Below are 18996 nucleotides of genomic sequence, written 5' to 3'. Positions count from 1 at the left end.
ATTTCTCTGCCCCAGGAAGGCATTCCATGGGTGGTGTCTTTGTGTTCCCATGCAAAACCCATGGATCTTGATGCATTCCCAGATGTACAATAAGTGGTAGACCTGGGAATTTACCAAAACTGCTAAGCATCCCAAAGAGAGTAAAAGCGAGCCTGCATTGTAAGGATTGTTTTTGTGCAGGAACGGGCACCTGAGGCTTTTTCTTCTTTCTATATGTGCTGCAGAATTAGGAGAAACTAATATATTCCTCCTTGTTGTGCCTCCCCTTGGAGGCCGTCACATTTTGGCACATTCCCAAGTCTCCCAGTAATGGTAAAGCTGGGAATGCGTCAATTTCCATGGTTTTTGCATGGTAACACCCACGCTCAACTCATGGAATGATACCCTGGGGTAGAGTAACGGAACACAGTGATTTGTGCTGCATTGTGTTAATCTGGATTTTAAAGCCACTCAGGGTCATGCAAGGATGTCTTGCGTGGCTTGATAGATTGCATTTCAAGTGCTGTTTCACTTTTGCACCATGCAACGTGGTGCAAAAGATATGCCACCCGCAATAAATATGGCCCTGACTCTCCAGGTAGATGCAGGGCCTTCGAGGGGGTGCAAAGACGGCAGTCCACCTCAGGAGAGCAGCACATGGATGACAGTGAGGAGGAGGGAGCACAAAGAGAGAATGAGGAGAGAGAGAGTACCCATTCCAAGGTCCTGAGCTGCCAGAAGAGCCCACCTTGACCCCAACAGATGACCAGGATGATCTGAAAACCTAGGGTGGAGCAAGGAGCAGTGTGTCTGCCGGGGGCCTCACCCCACAGGAGCTATAGGCCAGGAAGCTCAAACAGGAGATAGCCAAGTTGAAACTAGAGAAGGAGGAGGCTGAAAGTGCCTTCGAAGAAAGGAGACTGGCCATGGAAGAGAGGAGGACGGCCCTTGATCTCAGTCTCAGAGAGCTGGACCTAAGAGCCAAACAGATGGAGTCCAGCAATATTGGTGGCATCGTTCCAACAAAGTCCACTGAAGAGGTGAGGGTCTGCATAACCAAGGACCTAGATGTCCAGTTATGTGGTGGGATAGGATGTAGATAAATGGTTCTCAGCATGAGGTAGCCCTGAGGGTGCACAAGTACAAGAGATGTTCTGCCAGGTAGCTTATCGATGTACACGTGCACAGTGGGGAGGGACAGACTTCTCACACTAGAGATAGAAGACCAAACCAAGAATGCCCACAAGAAGGCCATTCTTCTGACGAAATTTGGGCTGAGCCCTGAGAAATACAGACAGAGTTTCAGGGACAGCCAGAATCTCACAAATCAGGCATGGGTGGACACAGAAAAGTGTATGACTTTGTTGGGCTATACAACCGAATCCTGATGGTGCACATGCTCAATTCCTGTTTTACAGAGCTGCTCTTATAACTGGTAGATAGCAAGTTTTCTGATCCCAGGAAGCTTTCTTAAGAGGCAGACCTTTTTGTCGGTTTTCATGGACCAACAAGTCACATTGGGGTGACCCTAGGAAAGGTGGTTCAGGTTCCCTCCATCAGATCAATTGGGAGGTCAAGGCAGACACATAAAAGTCTCAGACTTAGTGGGAAGGAAAGTGTTTCCAAGCCCATTCCAAGAAGAAGAACGGAGCTTCTGGAGGGCGGTGGCCCACGCCGTCCCATTTCTAACCCTGCTGCTTTGATTGTGCTTAGCTAGGAGTCAAGCAAGAGGACTCTGTCCAAAGAAATCCCTCACTGCTGAGGCTTGTACAGGGGTGGCCAATATGGCTTTAGGTCTAGGTAGTCCCTAGGGACAGGAAATAGATCATTCTCAAATAAATGTCCCTTACTTAGGGGGTGAACTCAGAGGGTATATTGGTGATCCTTGAGGTTGGGAAATATTACTTCTACCAGATCAAGGTGAATGGGGTCCCTGTCACTGCCACGAGGGTCACCAGGGACAGCCAGACTGTGGTAGTTGAAAGTCTGTTTTCGCTGGAGCAGTACACCACTCAATCTGTAGAGTAGCTCAGTTCCAGGGACAAGTGTTTGTGGCCTCGGTATCCCCAGAGTGGCAAAAGGAGGCTGACCTAAAGAAGGATCATATTTAGTCTCCTAATGCCGACTGAGTACAGTCTGGGGAATGAGTTCCCATCAGTGATGGAAAAGCTAAGAGGGGCATCTGACTATGCCACCCTGAAAGCTCAGACAGCTAGTGCACCACTCAAAAACTGAGGGTCCAGAGCCCCAGATGGAGGGACTGGAGAGGAAGGAATCACCCCTGACTCCTATTTGGCCTCAGGATACAGATCCTGGGATGAATGACCAATCTCTCGCTAACCACCTCTGAGTGGAAAAATTGTGTCGAAAATCTGTGGCTGTTGCCCCCTCTCTGAGAAGCCACAGAAGGTAGACACCCTTCTATGGCCTGGGTCCTGGTTACTGACACCGACAGCTATCAATGCCCTCTATGAAAAGGGTTTTTCTTGCATTGGGAATATCAGTCTGTTGAAAGGGGTGGAATGGGCTACATCACTTTGTTGGCCATGGTAGTATGCTCTGCTTACTGGGATGCATCTGTGAGCAAATTAAGGTTACGTGCTGCACAGATGGGGTCCCCAGGTGAGAAGTAGTCCCCATGGGTTAGTTCTGGGGCTCATGAGAGTTTAGACAGCTGGATCCAACTCAATTCTGGAGGGTGCAGTATTTATACCCGCCGGCATCAAAGAAGGCTGCCAAGTCACATTACTGTCTCGGGATCTTGTGAGGTCTTGCAAGTTGCGCAAGATTTCTATTGATTTTGTAAATATATTTTCATTGGAAAAGTCACAAGCATAGGAACAGGCATGGGTGTTAGTATATTTTAAACAATCATTGGCAATGGCAATAGGTCTCGCATTTGCTACAGTTATAGCCATTGGCATTGTAACTGACAATGGGCCTGATTTAGATCTGGGCGGACGGGTTACTCTGTCACAACGCTGATGGATCTCCCGTCCACCGCAATACATATCCCATAGGACACAATGAGATTCATATTTCGGCAGACAGGATATCAGTCACCATTTGTGATGAATTAACCCGTTCGCCATGATCTAAATCAGACCCAATATCTTTTACCCATGTGTTATGGAGTGGAGTGGATGTATGTGATGTGGAGTGGAATTCTGTGGATTGGATTAGAATTGTTAGTTGCGGAATTGTGTGGCATGGAATTGTGTTGTCTAAAGTGGATGTGTAGTGTAATTATGTGGCATAGTGTGCAGAGGAATTATGTGAATAATAATTAGGTGGTTTTGAGTGTACTGGAATTATGTGAAGTGGGATTGTGTGTCACACAGTGTAATTATCTGGAATGGTATTTTGTGTTGTCAATTGAAATGGTGTTGACTTTAATTATATGCTGTGCTGTTGTATTTTGGGGCATGAGTGGAATTCTGTGGTGTGGATTGGATGTGTGTGGTGTGTTGATGTAGGTGGTGTGTTGTGTAAAGTGTTGAGTTGATTTATGTGGTTTGTTGCCAAATTCTGTGGTGTGGAATGACAATGTGTGGAGTGGAATTGTGTTGCATGGAACTCTGTGGTTGGGAGCGAAATTATGCTGATAGGAATTGTTCTTTTTGCATCAGGATCGGGATGTATTTGCATGTGGTTGGATTTAAACTGGAATGGCATGGGGAGCAAGACAAAAATGGATTTAGGCCCAGATCTCTGTACTGGGGTGAATGTTTGACATTGTTCAACATTCTGTCCATCAATTGTTCTTTTTGCAATTGGAATTATTTGACATGATCTGAGGACATAATATCATCTGCACATAAGGCACCCCTATTCTGAGGGATCAGTTATGTGTATAGAAAACCTCAGTGAGTTCCGATCCCTACCTTTATTGAGTACCAAGTGCCACCAAGATATGAAAACCTGAAGAAGCTGAAAGTGGCCATTTAGTCATGGAGGAGACCTCCTTTATACTCTGCATCTGGAAAAGCAATGAACTACTATTTTAATAGTTGATGGCCTGGATTCTATGTATGTCCCCCAGACCTCGACCCCATGACTCTTAAGTAATCACTGCTCTCCTCTGTCCTGGTTCTCAACCCTTCTCCCCCTCCTGCCATTTCCAGACAAGACTGAACACTGGACTTTTGGGGAAAAAGCAGAGGTTGATGTTGTTGTTATAAAGTGGGACAATAGATATTATTTCTTTCTTTTGTTTTATTTATCGCCATATTGGAACATCACAAGAACCTTAGAGGCTTCTTGGAACAAGGTAAAAATATAGGCAAGACATGAAATCTTTAAAACCGCACATTTCTGGTTCTACTGATTAGTTTTTTTATTGTTTTTATAAATTGCACTTTACTTATTCTAAATTGGTGTGGGATTTTTCTTGTTTAGCCTGACTGCATTTGTGCCAAGCTACCTAAGGGTTAAGCACAGGTTAATTTCGGGTTTGATTGTGGTCCACCCTGACAGAGATTGTGGTTCCTGACTGATTGAGTAGGGTTTCACCCACCTGAACCAAAAACGAAATTTCCAGCAATGATTTTGTCAATAAAAATCTTAATTAGATATTATTTCTTTCATTTTTTTATTTAGCAGCAACCTGGAACATCACAGCAATCTCAGGTTGTTTCTGGATCAGCACATACAAATGAAGACAAGACAATTCAGGTAAATAATTAGAGCGCTGTTCATGGGGTAACACAGAAAACAACAGATCTCAGCTCTTTCTTTTGCATGCTCATTGGTGGGTTTTGGTGGCCAATCCCTGCTTCTGATGACACGTTTTCATATGTTACATGATAATGAAGCACAAATGTTAACTTCTGCCTTTTGAAACTTGGAATGTTAGAGAACTGACAAGTGTCTAATTTGTAGAGGAAGTACTAAGGGCCATATTTATGTTGTGTGGGTTTGGCACCACCCTTCAACTGGCACAAAGACAAAGATGTGTTGCCCTAAATGTCTTCATGAATCCAGAGTAATGCATCACAGCACAACCGGCTGTGCTGCGTTTCTCTGCCCCAGGGAGGCATTCCATGGGTGGTGCACTGGTGTTCCTATTCAAAACCCATGTCTTTTTCAATGCATTCCCAGATGTACCATAAGTGGTAGAGCTGGTAATGCGCCCAAACTGCTACACATCCTGGGGGGGGGGGGCACAACAAAGAAAAATAAGTTGAGGGCTATACTTTTTTAAAGGGTTGCTTCACTTTTGCACTATGCAACGAGTGCATGCATGACGCAAACCTTAAATGCTACTTTTCAAGCCACTCAAGCCACCTTGCCTGGCCTTGAGTGGCGTGATAGATCCACAATAACTCTAAACAATGCAAATTCCTCCATAGCATTTCTCTGCCCCAGGAAGGCATTCCATGGGTGGTGTCTTTGTGTTCCCATGCAAAACCCATGGATCTTGATGCATTCCCAGATGTACAATAAGTGGTAGACCTGGGAATTTACCAAAACTGCTAAGCATCCCAAAAAGAGTAAAAGCGAGCCTGCATTGTAAGGATTGTTTTTGTGCAGGAACGGGCACCTGAGGCTTTTTCTTCTTTCTATATGTGCTGCAGAACTAGGAGAAACTAATATATTCCTCCTTGTTGTGCCTCCCCTTGGAAGCCGTCACATTTTGGCACATTCTCAAGTCTCCCAGTAATGGTAAACCTGGGAATGCGTCAATATCCATGGTTTTTGCATGGTAACACCCATGCACCACCCATGGAATGATACCCTGGGGTAGAGTAACGCAACACAGTGATTTGTGCTGCATTGTGTTACTCTGGATTTTAAAGCTGTGGTATTGGGTTCCCAAGGCCTACATGCTCCGCAGTCATACCCACTTACACCAAAAGAACTGTTGGCACGGAAACTGAAAAGTACAAAGGACAAGTTTATTAAGACCCCATGGGGTGGTGGTACATTCCTACAGCACCCTTCGGCAATGCAAGAAGTATCACACCGAACGTTGGTGCGAGTCCTTCTTTTATACAATTTACAGGCAATAAAAAGGTAGGCGGTACATGGTTACAAAGTTTAGGTACATATATGGTAATTTTTGGAACACAGCCAACTCATGGGAGGGGTTACAACTCCACTGGTCAGTTTGGCGGAACATTCCTGAGGGGTGACTGGTCAGTTGGAAGTGCGCATGTACAGGCTTGACCGTTACTAAAAATAGCCTGTTTCTGGGCAAACTCGAGTGGTCAGCGGCACGGACAAAGGACTAAAGGGCATGCTGACCACGAGGCCGCTCATTCCCTAAAATGGCCGCCGTAGCATACAAAATAGCGTTTTCGAATAAGGCCAAGTTAAGGGAAATAATGTGTAGCAAAGCCAAACGCTAACCCAGTCATTGCCAAATTACGACAGACGACCCTTTTAGCGTTTAGCTGAAGCTACCTCATAGTGGACGTAGTCGGGATACTCATCTTCAATATCAATTGACATAATTTGAGCCACTTCTTTATGAAGCATCAATTCATTTTGGGCGAGAGCTCGTCTAGATGGAATACAAGCTTATAAACACATAGAACATAATGCAGGGCCACATTGTATACATAAACACAAGAAGAATAATACCCCAACTATAATACATAAGATTGTCAGTAGCTTCCAGCCCCATGTACTAAGCATTGACCAGAACTACCCCGAAAGGGTCCATGTACCATTGTCCGGGTGTATTTCAGCAGCGATTTTGTGCAGTTTTGATATAGCATCATATACAGATGGTGAGTTGTCAGGCACGTAAACACAGCAGCTACTTCCGATAATTCTACATGCCCCCCCTGGATCGGCTAGAACTACATCAAGAACCATTCGGTTCTGGAGCGTAACAATTCTAGATATTTGAAGCTCTTCCGTTATATTCCCCAATGCAAAAGCGGTATCATTAGCTACAGCCTCAACAACACGGGTCAGTCGTCGTATTTTCCGACTGTTCAGAGCAGCCCCCACAAAGGAAAACAAACCCAAATTGAAATCTACATATTGTTGTAGTGCAGTATCTGTTTGATCAATGTCTTCCAGGACTACAGCACGTTTAACTCTATTTAACACAAAGTCATGGTACAGTATATAGTCATTATGGTACATTGGTGGGGCAATAAATACAGGGGGCAATACAAAAGAGATATAACATGTACCTAGCCATCCTAACGGGAGCTGATGATAAACTTTATTACCACAGATGAAATATGTATTTCGGGATGCCACAAATGATATGCCATTCGGATTGTCAAATGTAAGTGTGGTGTTACATTCACTTTTTCCAACCGGGATAGTACCTCTATTTCGTATACAAAGATCTACCTTAGTATCAATGACATTTATAACATGAGAACTGGACATATTAATGTTCCCTTGGTTACTGTAAACCCGGGGCGCAGATACATTATCGGGGCGGTACTCCTCCCATTCAAACCGAGTACCTTCAGCTTGTGGATAGCCATCCCGGTCATGGTAGAATATTTTATTCAAACGGAACAGCACCCCCCCTTTTGTTGGCTAGCGCAAAGTGAATAGAAGAGTATACCAAGCATTGCAGGAACCATTATGGGAAAACGGGAGTGGGATGAGCGGTGTGCCCCCTTTCTTCTGATGCCCAGGCAACATCCCACACACCCAACAGTTAGAAGTGTTCGTCATATTGTGAGTATGATGCAGGATTTGAATGAAGCTATTGTTCAAATTAGTCTGTTGGTGCCGTTCTTCATGATAGGGTAAGGTGAAATGAAAATGTTCAGATGGAGCCGGGGTAGTTGGCAACAAATGTTCTCGTACAGGCACCACAAGTTCTACTACCCAGGCTATCACTGCTATCACCACAATTGTCAGTACGAACAGAATAGGACCAAGAATTCTCTTGTCTCGTGAAGCAGAAGACGCCATAGTTCAAAGAGTTCACAATGTCTCAAATACACAACTAAAAAATAAAAACATTAGTGCTGAGCTCCGAGGTAGCCGTTGTTTTCTTCTCCGGGGTCAAGACGGGTGTCGCTACTCTTGGCAGAACTGATCCCCCCCCCCCTTGAGATTCCCGGCTTCCGTTTCACAAACCCGAGAGCGGTAACCAACCAGTCTCGCACCAAAAAAAATCTTCTTCCTATCGTGGCCGCAGATTGTAGCGCTGTCATCCAGAAACGGTGTGGTCCGGGAAGGCTCCCTCAGATTCGGCCGACGTCACAGCTGGGCTCTTTTCTTCGTCCAAGATATCTCTGTAGTCGGACAGCACAGTAGGATTCACCAGGTCCGGAGAGACGCGACGGCAGTGAGTTGAATGCACCCACCGCTTCCTGTTGGTTACTCGCACAGCCGTTCGAGTTGCAAGCAGGACTTGCTCGGGGCCACGCCACCTTGGTTCCAAGCTGTTCGCTCTCTCAAACGACTTAATCATTACGTAGTCGCCAGGACGAAGATTGTGAGCCTCTCCAATGGAATTGTCAGGGAGCGCTTCTCGAACCTGTTGGTGAATAGAAAGTAAATCATTTGTTAATCGTACCAAATAATCGTTCATCATTATACAAGGCACATCATGTAACAATCGCGGCTTAGGAATTCCCCATATATTCATAGGCCTTCCAAACACCACTTCATACGGTGTGAGGCCAGTTCGAGAATGGGGCACTGATCTAATAGAGAGTAATGCTAGCGGCAAGGCGTCCGGCCACTTCAATGACGTGGATGCCACAATCTTAGCCAGTTTTAGTTTCAACGTGGCATTGTACCGCTCGACAAGACCTGCTGACTGAGGATGGAACACAGCATGGAACTTTTGCTGCATCCCAATCCCTTTAGCACATACTCCACAATTTTCCCAACAAAATGAGGACCATTATCGCTCCACAAAAATTTGCAAACTCCAAATCGAGGGAAGTACTCTTTGAGCAGAACCTTAGCTGTTGTTAAAGCCGCATTATCTTTCGTGGGAAAGGCCTCAATCCATTTGCTAAAAGCACACACCACCACTAAGACATACTTAAGGTTATTGCAACGCTCAAGCTGGATGTAATCCATTTGAAGTACCTCGAATGGTGCAGAAGGTGGAACGAACCCTCCTTTCGGAGTATGCGTCCCTTTTGCAGGATTGTGCTGTAAACATATCAAACAAGTCTGCACTACTCTCTTAGCAGTATTGGCAATCTCAGGATGCTCCCAAACTCGTGTTAACAGTCGAGTGATTGCAAGAGCTCCAACATGTGCCAACCCATGTGTCATCTGGACCATCGCTTGCAAGTAAGCTGCAGGCAATTTCCATCGTTTCATGTCCTTGCTCCTCCAGTAACCCTCATCATCCAACACCCCTTCTGCTGCCCATGTTACAAGTTCTGCTTCAGTCGCTGATTTTTGGATGTCTAGTATCTCTGCTCTAGCATCATGCCATCGCTCGGCCTGCGACTTCACTACATACATGGGGGAGTCATTTCGGGACATAGCTGTTTGTCTTGCTATACTGTCTGCAAAAGCATTGCCTTGTCCCACTTTGTCAGTGACCTTTTTGTGTGCACTGCATTTGATTATCGCTACTTTCTTTGGACAAAGCAACGCGTTTAGGAGATCACGCACTAGTTCTCCGTGCATAATGTGTACTCCATGAGAGGTCAAAAACCCACGCTCTCTCCAGAGTAAGCCGAAGTCATGCGCTACTCCGAAGGCGTACCGGCTATCTGTGTAGATGTTCACACATAAGCCGGCACTTAATTCGCAGGCTCTTGTCAAAGCTATCAGCTCCGCTGCTTGGGCCGATTTCTGGGGTATTCGTGCTGTTTCTACCACTGTCTTAAGCATCGTGATCCCATATGCTGCAGAAGTTGTGCCATCTGGCAGCCTTAAACACGATCCATCAACCCACAGTTCCCCATCCACATCTGGAAGTGGCATATCCTGTAAGTCGACACAACCCTTTGTTTGTTCCTCGGTCAGGAAAACACAATCATGATGTTTTTCCTCCTGGCCCTCTTCAACCGGATAAGGCAATAAAGTGGCAGGGTTCAGAGTAGCACATCTTTTCAGTGTGATATGTGGAGCCAGGAGAGTGAGCTCATTTCCTGTTAAACGTGCGCTCGTAAGATACTGAGTCTTTGTTTGATTTAACAGGGCATCTACTGCATGGGGAATTAGCACCAACAATTTGTGCGACAAAACTATTCCCTCACTTTGCCGTATAGCTACTGCTGTTGCTGCAACTGCTCGGAAACACCCAGGTAACCCTCGTGCTACAGGATCAAGGATGGCTGAAAAATACGCGCATGGCCTCTGCTTATCCCCGTGTGCCTGCACTAACACTGATAACTCGCGCCCATCTTTCTCGTGCACGTACAACGTGAAGATCTTTGTGTAATCTGGTGTACCTAACACGGGTGCAGAGCAAAGGGCCTGTCTCAATTGTTCAAAAGCATTTTGACATTCATCTGTCCATTCAAGGGGCATTGGTGTAGTTTTGGACAGTAGCGCTAACAAAGGTTTTATAATGTGTGAAAACCCCATGATCCACTGTCTACAAAAGGACGTTAGTCCTATGAAGGCGCGTACATCTCTCTGAGTGCGGGGGACTGGCGTATCTAAAATCGCTTGAATTCGATCTGATGTTAATGCACGCCCCCCCTTAGACAAAAGATGACCGAGGTAGGTCACCTTGGGTCTACAGTATTGTAGCTTTTTCTTAGAGACTTTATGATTGTTCTGAGCCAAAAAGGAAAGCAAAGCAAGTGTACTCTCCTCACTTTGTGCATAGGTGTCTGCAGCCAATAGGAGATCATCAACATACTGTATAAGAGCCACTCCGGATTGTAATTCAAAAGAGTCAAGCTGTCTTTTTAAAGCCTGGCTATAGATGCTGGGACTCTCAGTGTAACCTTGGGGAACACGACAAAATCTATACGATTTATTATTTAACGTGAAGCCAAATAGGTATCTGCTGTCGGGATGAATGGGAATGGAGAAGAATGCGTTCTTAAGGTCAATAACAGAAAAGGTCGTTGCTGTTGGGGGGACCAATGTAAGCAATGTCGTGATGTCAGAAACCACCGGGTATTGGGGAATGACAATTTTGTTAATTTCTCTCAAATCAATAATAAATCGATAGACCTTGTCGTCAGTGTCTTTCTTAAGGATTGGAAGAATAGGGCTATTACAGACATTGTAAGGAACTTACTCCACTACTCCTGCAATGATCAAATCCTAAACGATATGCGTCAGAGCAATTTCACCTTCCCTAGAGATCTTATACTGTGGTACACGTGGCAAAAGTACTCCCTTCTTAACAGTGATTCGAATAGGTGGAATAAGCATCTGTCCCACATCCGTATCTGATGTCGCCCATACCGTGTGTGGGAGAGAGGCTAATGCTTCAATTTCCTTCATTGTACAAAATCTGTCTGAATCTGGGTAATTGTCATTCAGAATAACCCGCACTCCTTCAGGAGCGCAGCGTATCGTTCCTCGAAAGTATTTCAGCAAATCAATGCCCATTATGTTATCTGGAGTGTGAGGTGACAACAAAAATGGACAAAAGCTGAAAAATTTGTCAATACAAAGTGCAAGAGGTTGTGATAATGGGCTAGGAGAGGGTGTGCCATCAAACCCTATACATGTTATCGTTTCGCCAGGGGAGCCCTTGGAACCAAGTTTTTGGACAAAGCACTACGAGTAGCTCCTGTGTCAACTAAAAACTGATCAGTAGAACCCAAAATGCCCGCTCATACATATGGACCTCTTTGATCTACTGGCACTTCAACAGATTCCGTACCCCATCCTACGCAATCCTATGCATGCACATAATCCTGATGCTCCACATTCTCACCTTCCGATATCTGATATTGATTCCGTCTATCAAAGGTATTTCGTTCATCCTGACCACGACCCCTCGCTTCAAACCTACCACGATCACTTCCGCCACCTCTCGCTCCTGAATAACTATTCCTCGACCTTCCACCTCCTCGACCACGCTGGCTACGTTGCTCACGAAGTACCGGACAATCTTCAGCCCAATGCCCAAACTCTTTACAATATGCACATTGGTCCTCAGCAATGTCAGTACGACCGTACAACGCATTACCCCCTCCTCGCCTGCCTCTATCATTCCCTCTAGATTGCGCACCGCGAACCTGTGCCAACATCACCTTCGTTTTCAATACCTTCGTTTTCTTATGAACACTTTCTTTAGCCTCTAATTCCTGCCGCTCGTAATACTGTGCCATAGTTAACAAAGACGCAGGGGTCGCCGTGGTCCAGGAACTTTCACTTGTTTTTAACTGCTTTGCAATCTCCGGTAGGAGATTAGCCACATACTTATCAACAAACAGATGCCTATCCGTATCATCTGTTAACGATTGACCACTGTAATCATGAAACGCTTCTTCGAAAGTTGTAAAGAAATCAGATACCGATTCGTCTGGCTTCTGTTTGCATGAAGCTAACATAGTCCAATCGATCTTTTTAGGAGGAACAAGCATTTTTAGTTTATTCAAAATAGCCGCTGGGAGTTCTAAAATTAAATCACATGGTTTGCATGCAGGTTCCCTGTCTAAGTCAGCCTGGCTTAGGTCCTTCCAAGTTGCCCCAAACATCGTTTGATCATTAGTCTTACGAATCGACCTCCACATATCAGGCGGAAGAATTAACCCAAAGAAAAGATCTATATCAACAAGAGTCATAACACAAGAGGAAATGGCCCCCTTCACCCCTTCATAGAATGCGGCCGGATTCTTACGGAGATCAGGTAAAGCATTTTTCAATGCCATAACATCTGCTCTATTCCAAGGCGTATACACCCAATTATATACAAAATACCCCTTTGAATTTGCCGACGTTTTATCATCATCTGTACCGTCCCCTTTAGGGGGAACATACAAAGGTGCAGCTTCACGCATAGGCATAACATGCACTTTAGAATTCTTATCTGAACCCAGGATAGAACACTGTTTGGACTGCTCCACCGACCCCGGCGCGGACGCCTTGTCTGCTTTTCGTGCTTCCCGCAATCTGGACGCCTCATCCCGTAGCTGGAGCAGTCGCGTGAAAAAGTCATCTGCATCTGCAAGAACAAATACACCTTTACTCAAATTCTCACGATGGATCGACATATCCTTAGGTTCTAAGTCCTCTGAATGTTTACGGAATCGAGTAATAACTTCATCTGCAAGAGTATTAAAAAAACACATCAATTCTCGTTCTGTCCATTTATTCTTTTCAGCTACAACTTCTGACACAGTTATCTGATTCAGATTTAGCTTCCTGGCAAAACTACGCAAATCCGCGGCTCTCTGAGCAGATAACCTGACACTCGACTTATCCGTCTTATCCGACTTATCCCGTTCTTCATCACCAGAATCCTCAGTCGGGCCGTAGGCTGAACGTACGGAGGCGGAGATTGATCTAATAACGAAAAATCATCAATTTCATTATTAAGGACAGGATAAAGCGGACGTCGAATAGGAAATTGACCGGTCGTTTGCAAATTACGTTCCAGTGCCTCCCTCTCTTTCTTCTCCTGCGCCTCCTTCTCCTCAAGCTGTAAAGCTTTATCTCGAGCAGCCTTGCGCTGCTCTTTGTCCGCCAAGGCAACCTCACGCTTCATACGTTCACGCACCGCTTTCTCCCACATTCGCACACAATCAAACATATCCTGTCTAGACCTGCGCTGAAACAAACATTGCTTCACAAACTGAACCTTTCGCAAATCAAACGACCCATGTAGTGGCCATTGCAACTCGGGATCGGTTCTAGTGTATTTATGCCATAATTTACTGTACAGTATAGGGGGAAGGCCGAATTTCACATACATCTCACGATTAGGTGTTCCCTCTGGGGGAGCCGGCTGGGATTCTGCTAACCTATATGTGGTACCATTTCCAAGACAGCACATCCCTCGGAGTGTGCTTAAAACAGGCATGTTCAAAAAGAACCACGAAAACGTGATACCGTAAAAATGGCACTTACAGTACTTCACACAAATGTGCAGCTCAAAGTACGAACAAAGTTAGAGAAACATCTCTACATGCCTGCCTATGTGAAGTGCACTACACATATATTCAAAGTTCACAAAGTCAAAATGTTAGCTAACTCAAATCATAGTCACAATTATAGAACTTCAGTAAGCGTCCGTAGACTACCTTACCGATCACAAATCTTACCCAATCTCAAATATCCAGATTCCAACTGCCAAGGTCTTTGATCGAATCAGCCAAACGGGCACTGTACAGCAACACAGACGATCAGGATCTCAGTCGGAAACCGGCGCCACCTGGAATGTCAGATCAGAAGGAAGGGAAGAAAACACCGTGGGTGCCAAGTCTCGGGTCACTCAGTGGCAGCGTACGCGTCCATGGCGAGTTTCCAATCCTTCGTCACGACCTCTCCTTCGGGCATCCGAGTCGCCGATGAGTCCCTTCGTGGTCGCCAATTTGTGGTATTGGGTTCCCAAGGCCTACATGCTTCGCAGTCATACCCACTTACACCAAAAGAACTGTTGGCACGGAAACTGAAAAGTACAAAGGACAAGTTTATTAAGACCCCATGGGGTGGTGGTACATTCCTACAGCACCCTTCGGCAATGCAAGACGTATCACACCGAACGTTGGTGCGAGTCCTTCTTTTATACAATTTACAGGCAATAAAAAGGTAGGCGGTACATGGTTACAAAGTTTAGGTACATATATGGTCATTTTTGGAACACAGCCAACTCATGGGAGGGGTTACAACTCCACTGGTCAGTTTGGCGGAACATTCCTGAGGGGTGACTGGTCAGTTGGAAGTGCGCATGTACAGGCTTGACCGTTACTAAAAATAGCCTGTTGCTGGGCAAACTCGAGTGGTCAGCGGCACGGACAAAGGACTAAAGGGCATGCTGACCACGAGGCCACTCATTCCCTAAAATGGCCGCCGTAACATACAAAATGGCGTTTTCGAATAAGGCCAAGTTAAGGGAAATAACGTGTAGCAAAGCCAAACGCTAACCCAGTCATTGCCAAATTACGACAAAGCCACTCAGTGCCATGCAAGGATGTCTTGCGTGGCTTGATAGATTGCATTTCAAGTGTTGTTTCACTTTTGCACCATGCAACGTGGTGCAAAAGATGTGCCACCCGCAATAAATATGGCCCTGACTCTCCAGGTAGCGTGCAGGGCCTTTGAGGGGGTGCAAAGATGGCAGTCCACCTCAGGAGAGCAGCACATGGATGGCAGTGAGGAGGAGGGAGCACAAAGAGAGAATGAGGAGAGAGAGAGTACCCATTCCAGAGTCCTGAGCTGCCAGAAGAGCCCACCTTGACCCCAACAGATGACCAGGATGATCTGAAAACCTAGGGTGGAGCAAGGAGCAGTGTGTCTGCCGGGGGCTTCACCCCACAGGAGCTAGGGGCCAGGAAGCTCAAACAGGAGATAGCCAAGTTGAAACTAGAGAAGGAGGAGGCTGAAAGTGCCTTCAAAGAAAGGAGACTGGCCATGGAAGAGAGGAGGACGGCCCTTGATCTCAGTCTCAGAGAGCTGGACCTAAGAGCAAAACAGATGGAGTCCAGCAATATTGGTGGCATCGTTCCAACAAAGTCCACTGAAGAGGTGAGGGTCTGCATAACCAAGGACCTAGATGTCCAGTTATGTGGTGGGATAGGATATAGATAAATGGTTCTCAGCATGAGGTAGCCCTGAGGGTGCACAAGTACCAGAGATGTTCTGCCAGGTAGCTTATCGATGTACATGTGCACAGTGGGGAGGGACAGACTTCTCACACTAGAGATAGAAGACCAAACCAAGAATGCCCACAAGAAGGCCATTCTTCTGACGAAATTTGGGCTGAGCCCTGAGAAATACAGACAGAGTTTCAGGGACAGCCAGAATCTCACAAATCAGGCATGGGTGGACACAGAAAAGTGTATGACTTTGTTGGGCTATACAACCGAATCCTGATGGTGCACATGCTCAATTCCTGTTTTACAGAGCTGCTCTAATAACTGGTAGATAGCAAGTTTTCTGATCCCAGGAAGCTTTCTTAAGAGGCAGACCTTTTTGTCGGTTTTCATGGACCAACAAGTCACATGGGGGTGACCCTAGGAAAGGTGGTTCAGGTTCCCTCCATCAGATCAATTGGGAGGTCAAGGCAGACACATAAAAGTCTCAGACTTAGGGGGAAGGAAAGTGTTTCCAAGCCCATTCCAAGAAGAAGAACGGAGCTTCTGGAGGGCGGTGGCCCACGCCGTCCCATTTCTAACCCTGCTGCTTTGATTGTGCTTAGCTAGGAGTCAAGCAAGGGGACTCTGTCTGTCCAAAGAAATCCCTCACTGCTGAGGCTTGTACAGGGGTGGCCAATATGGCTTTAGGTCTAGGTAGTCCCTAGGGACAGGAAATAGATAATTCTCAAATAAATGTCCCTTACTTAGGGGGTGAACTCAGAGGGTATATTGGTGATCCTTGAGGTTGGGAAATATTACTTCTACCAGATCAAGGTGAATGGGGTCCCTGTCACTGCCACGAGGGTCACCAGGGACAGCCAGACTGTGGTAGTTGAAAGCCTGTTTTCGCTGGAGCAGTACACCACTCAATCTGTAGAGTAGATCAGTTCCAGGGACAAGTGTTTGTGGCCTCGGTATCCCCAGAGTGGCGAAAGGAGGCTGACCTAAAGAAGGATCATAGTTAGTCTCCTAATCCCGACTGAGTACAGTCTGGGGAATGAGTTCCCATCAGTGATGGAAAAGCTAAGAGGGGCATCTGCCTATGCCACCCTGAAAGCTCAGACAGCTAGTGCACCACTCAAAAACTGAGGGTCCAGAGCCCCAGATGGAGGGACTGGAGAGGAAGGAATCACCCCTGACTCCTATTTGGCCTCAGGATACAGATCCTGCGATGAATGACCAATCTCACGCTAACCACCTCTGAGTGGAAAAATGGTGTCGAAAATCTGTGGCTGTTGCCCCCTCTCTGAGAAGCCACAGAAGGTAGACGCCCTTCTATGGCCTGGGTACTGGTTACTGACTCTGACAGCTATCAGCGCCCTCTATAGACAGGGTTTTTCTTGCATTGGGAATATCAGTCTGCTGAAAGGGGTGGAATGGGCTACATCACTTTGTTGGCCATGGTAGTACGCTCTGCTTACTGGGGTGCATCTGTGAGCAAATTAAGGTCAGGTGCTGCACAGTTGGGGTCCACAGGTGGGAAGTAGTCCCCATGGGTTAGTTCAGGGGCTCATGAGAATATAGACAGCTGGATCCAACTCAATTCTGGAGGGTGCAGTATTTATACCCGCCGGCATCAAAGAAGGCTGCCAAGTCACATTACTGTCTCGGGATCTTGTGAGGTCTTGCAAGTTCCGCAAGATTTCTATTGATTTTGTAAATATATTTTTATTGGAAAAGTTACATGCATAGGAGCAGGCATGGGTGTTAGTATATTTTAAACAATCACTGGCAATGGCAATAGGTCTCGCATTTGCTAGAGTTATAGCCATTGGCATTGTAACTGACAATGGGCCTGATTTAGAGCTGGGCGGACGGGTTACTCTGTCACAACGCTGATGGATCTCCCGTCCACCGCAATACATATCCCATAGGACACAATGAGATTCATATTTCGGCAGACAGGATATCCGTCACCATTTGTGATGAATTAACCCGTTCGCCATGATCTAAATCAGACCCAATATCTCTTACCCATGTGATATGGAGTGGAGTGGAGTGGATGTATGTGATGTGGAGTGGAATTCTGTGGATTGGATTAGAATTGTTAGTTGTGGAATTGTGTGGCATGGAATTGTGTTGTCTAAAGTGGATGTGTAGTGTAATTATGTGGCATGGTGTGCAGAGGAATTATGTGAATAATAATTAGGTGGTTTTGAGTGTACTGGAATTATGTGAAGTGGGATTGTGTGTCACACAGTGTAATTATCTGGAATGTTATTTTGTGTTGTCAATTGAAATGGTGTTGACTTTAGTTATATGCTGTGCTGTTGAATTTTGTGGCATGAGTAGAATTCTGTGGTGTGGATTGGATGTGTGTGGTGTGTTGATATAGGTGGTGTGTTGTGTAAAGTGTTGAGTTGATTTATGTGGTTTGTTGCCAAATTCTGTGGTGTGGAATGAAAATGTGTGGAGTGGAATTGTGTTGCATGGAACTCTGTGGTTGGGAGCGAAAATATGCTGATAGGAATTGTTCTTTTTGCATCAGGATCGGCATGTATTTGCATGTGGTTGGATTTAAACTGGAATGGCATGGGGAGCAAGAAAACAATGGATTTAGGCCCAGATCTCTGTACTGGGGTAAATGTTTGACATTGTTCAACATTCTGTCCATCAATTGTTCTTTTTGCAATTGGAATTATTTGACATAATGTGAGGACATAACATCATCTGCACATAAGGCACCCCTATTCTGAGGGATCAGTTATGTGTATAGAAAACCTCAGTGAGTTCCGATCCCTACCTTTATTGAGTACCAAGTGCCACCAAGATATGAAAACCTGAAGAAGCTGAAAGTGGCCATCTAGTCATGGAGGAGACCTCTTTTATACTGTGCATCTGGAAGTGCAATGAACTATTATTTTAATAGTTGATGGCCTGGATTCTCTGTATGTCCTCCAGACCTCGACCCCATGACTCTTAAGTAATCACTGCTCTCCTCTGTCCTGGTTCTCAACCTTTCTCCCCCACCTGCCATTGCCAGAGAAGACTGAAAACTGGACTTTTGAGGAAAAAGCAGAGGTTGATGTTGTAGTTATAAAGTGGGACAATAGATATTATTTCTTTCTTTTGTTTTATTTATCGCCATATTGGAACATCACAAGAACCTCAGAGGGTTCTTGGAACAAGGTATACATATATAGGCAAGACATAAAATCTTTAAAACCGCACATTTCTGGTTCTACTGATTAGTTTTTTATTGTTTTAATACATTGCACTCTACTTATTCTAAATTGGTCTGGGATTTTTCTTGTTTAGCCTGACTGCATTTGTGCCAAGCTACCAAAGGGTTAAGCACAGGTTAATTTCGGGTTTGTTTGTTGTCCAATCTGACAGAGATTGTGGTTCC

The sequence above is a fragment of the Lissotriton vulgaris genome, chromosome 11 (genome assembly GCF_964263255.1).
Source record: "Lissotriton vulgaris chromosome 11, aLisVul1.2, whole genome shotgun sequence".
Lineage (NCBI taxonomy): Eukaryota > Metazoa > Chordata > Amphibia > Caudata > Salamandridae > Lissotriton > Lissotriton vulgaris.
The sequence above is the reverse complement of the archived record's forward strand: the minus strand, read 5'-3'. Positions refer to the sequence as shown.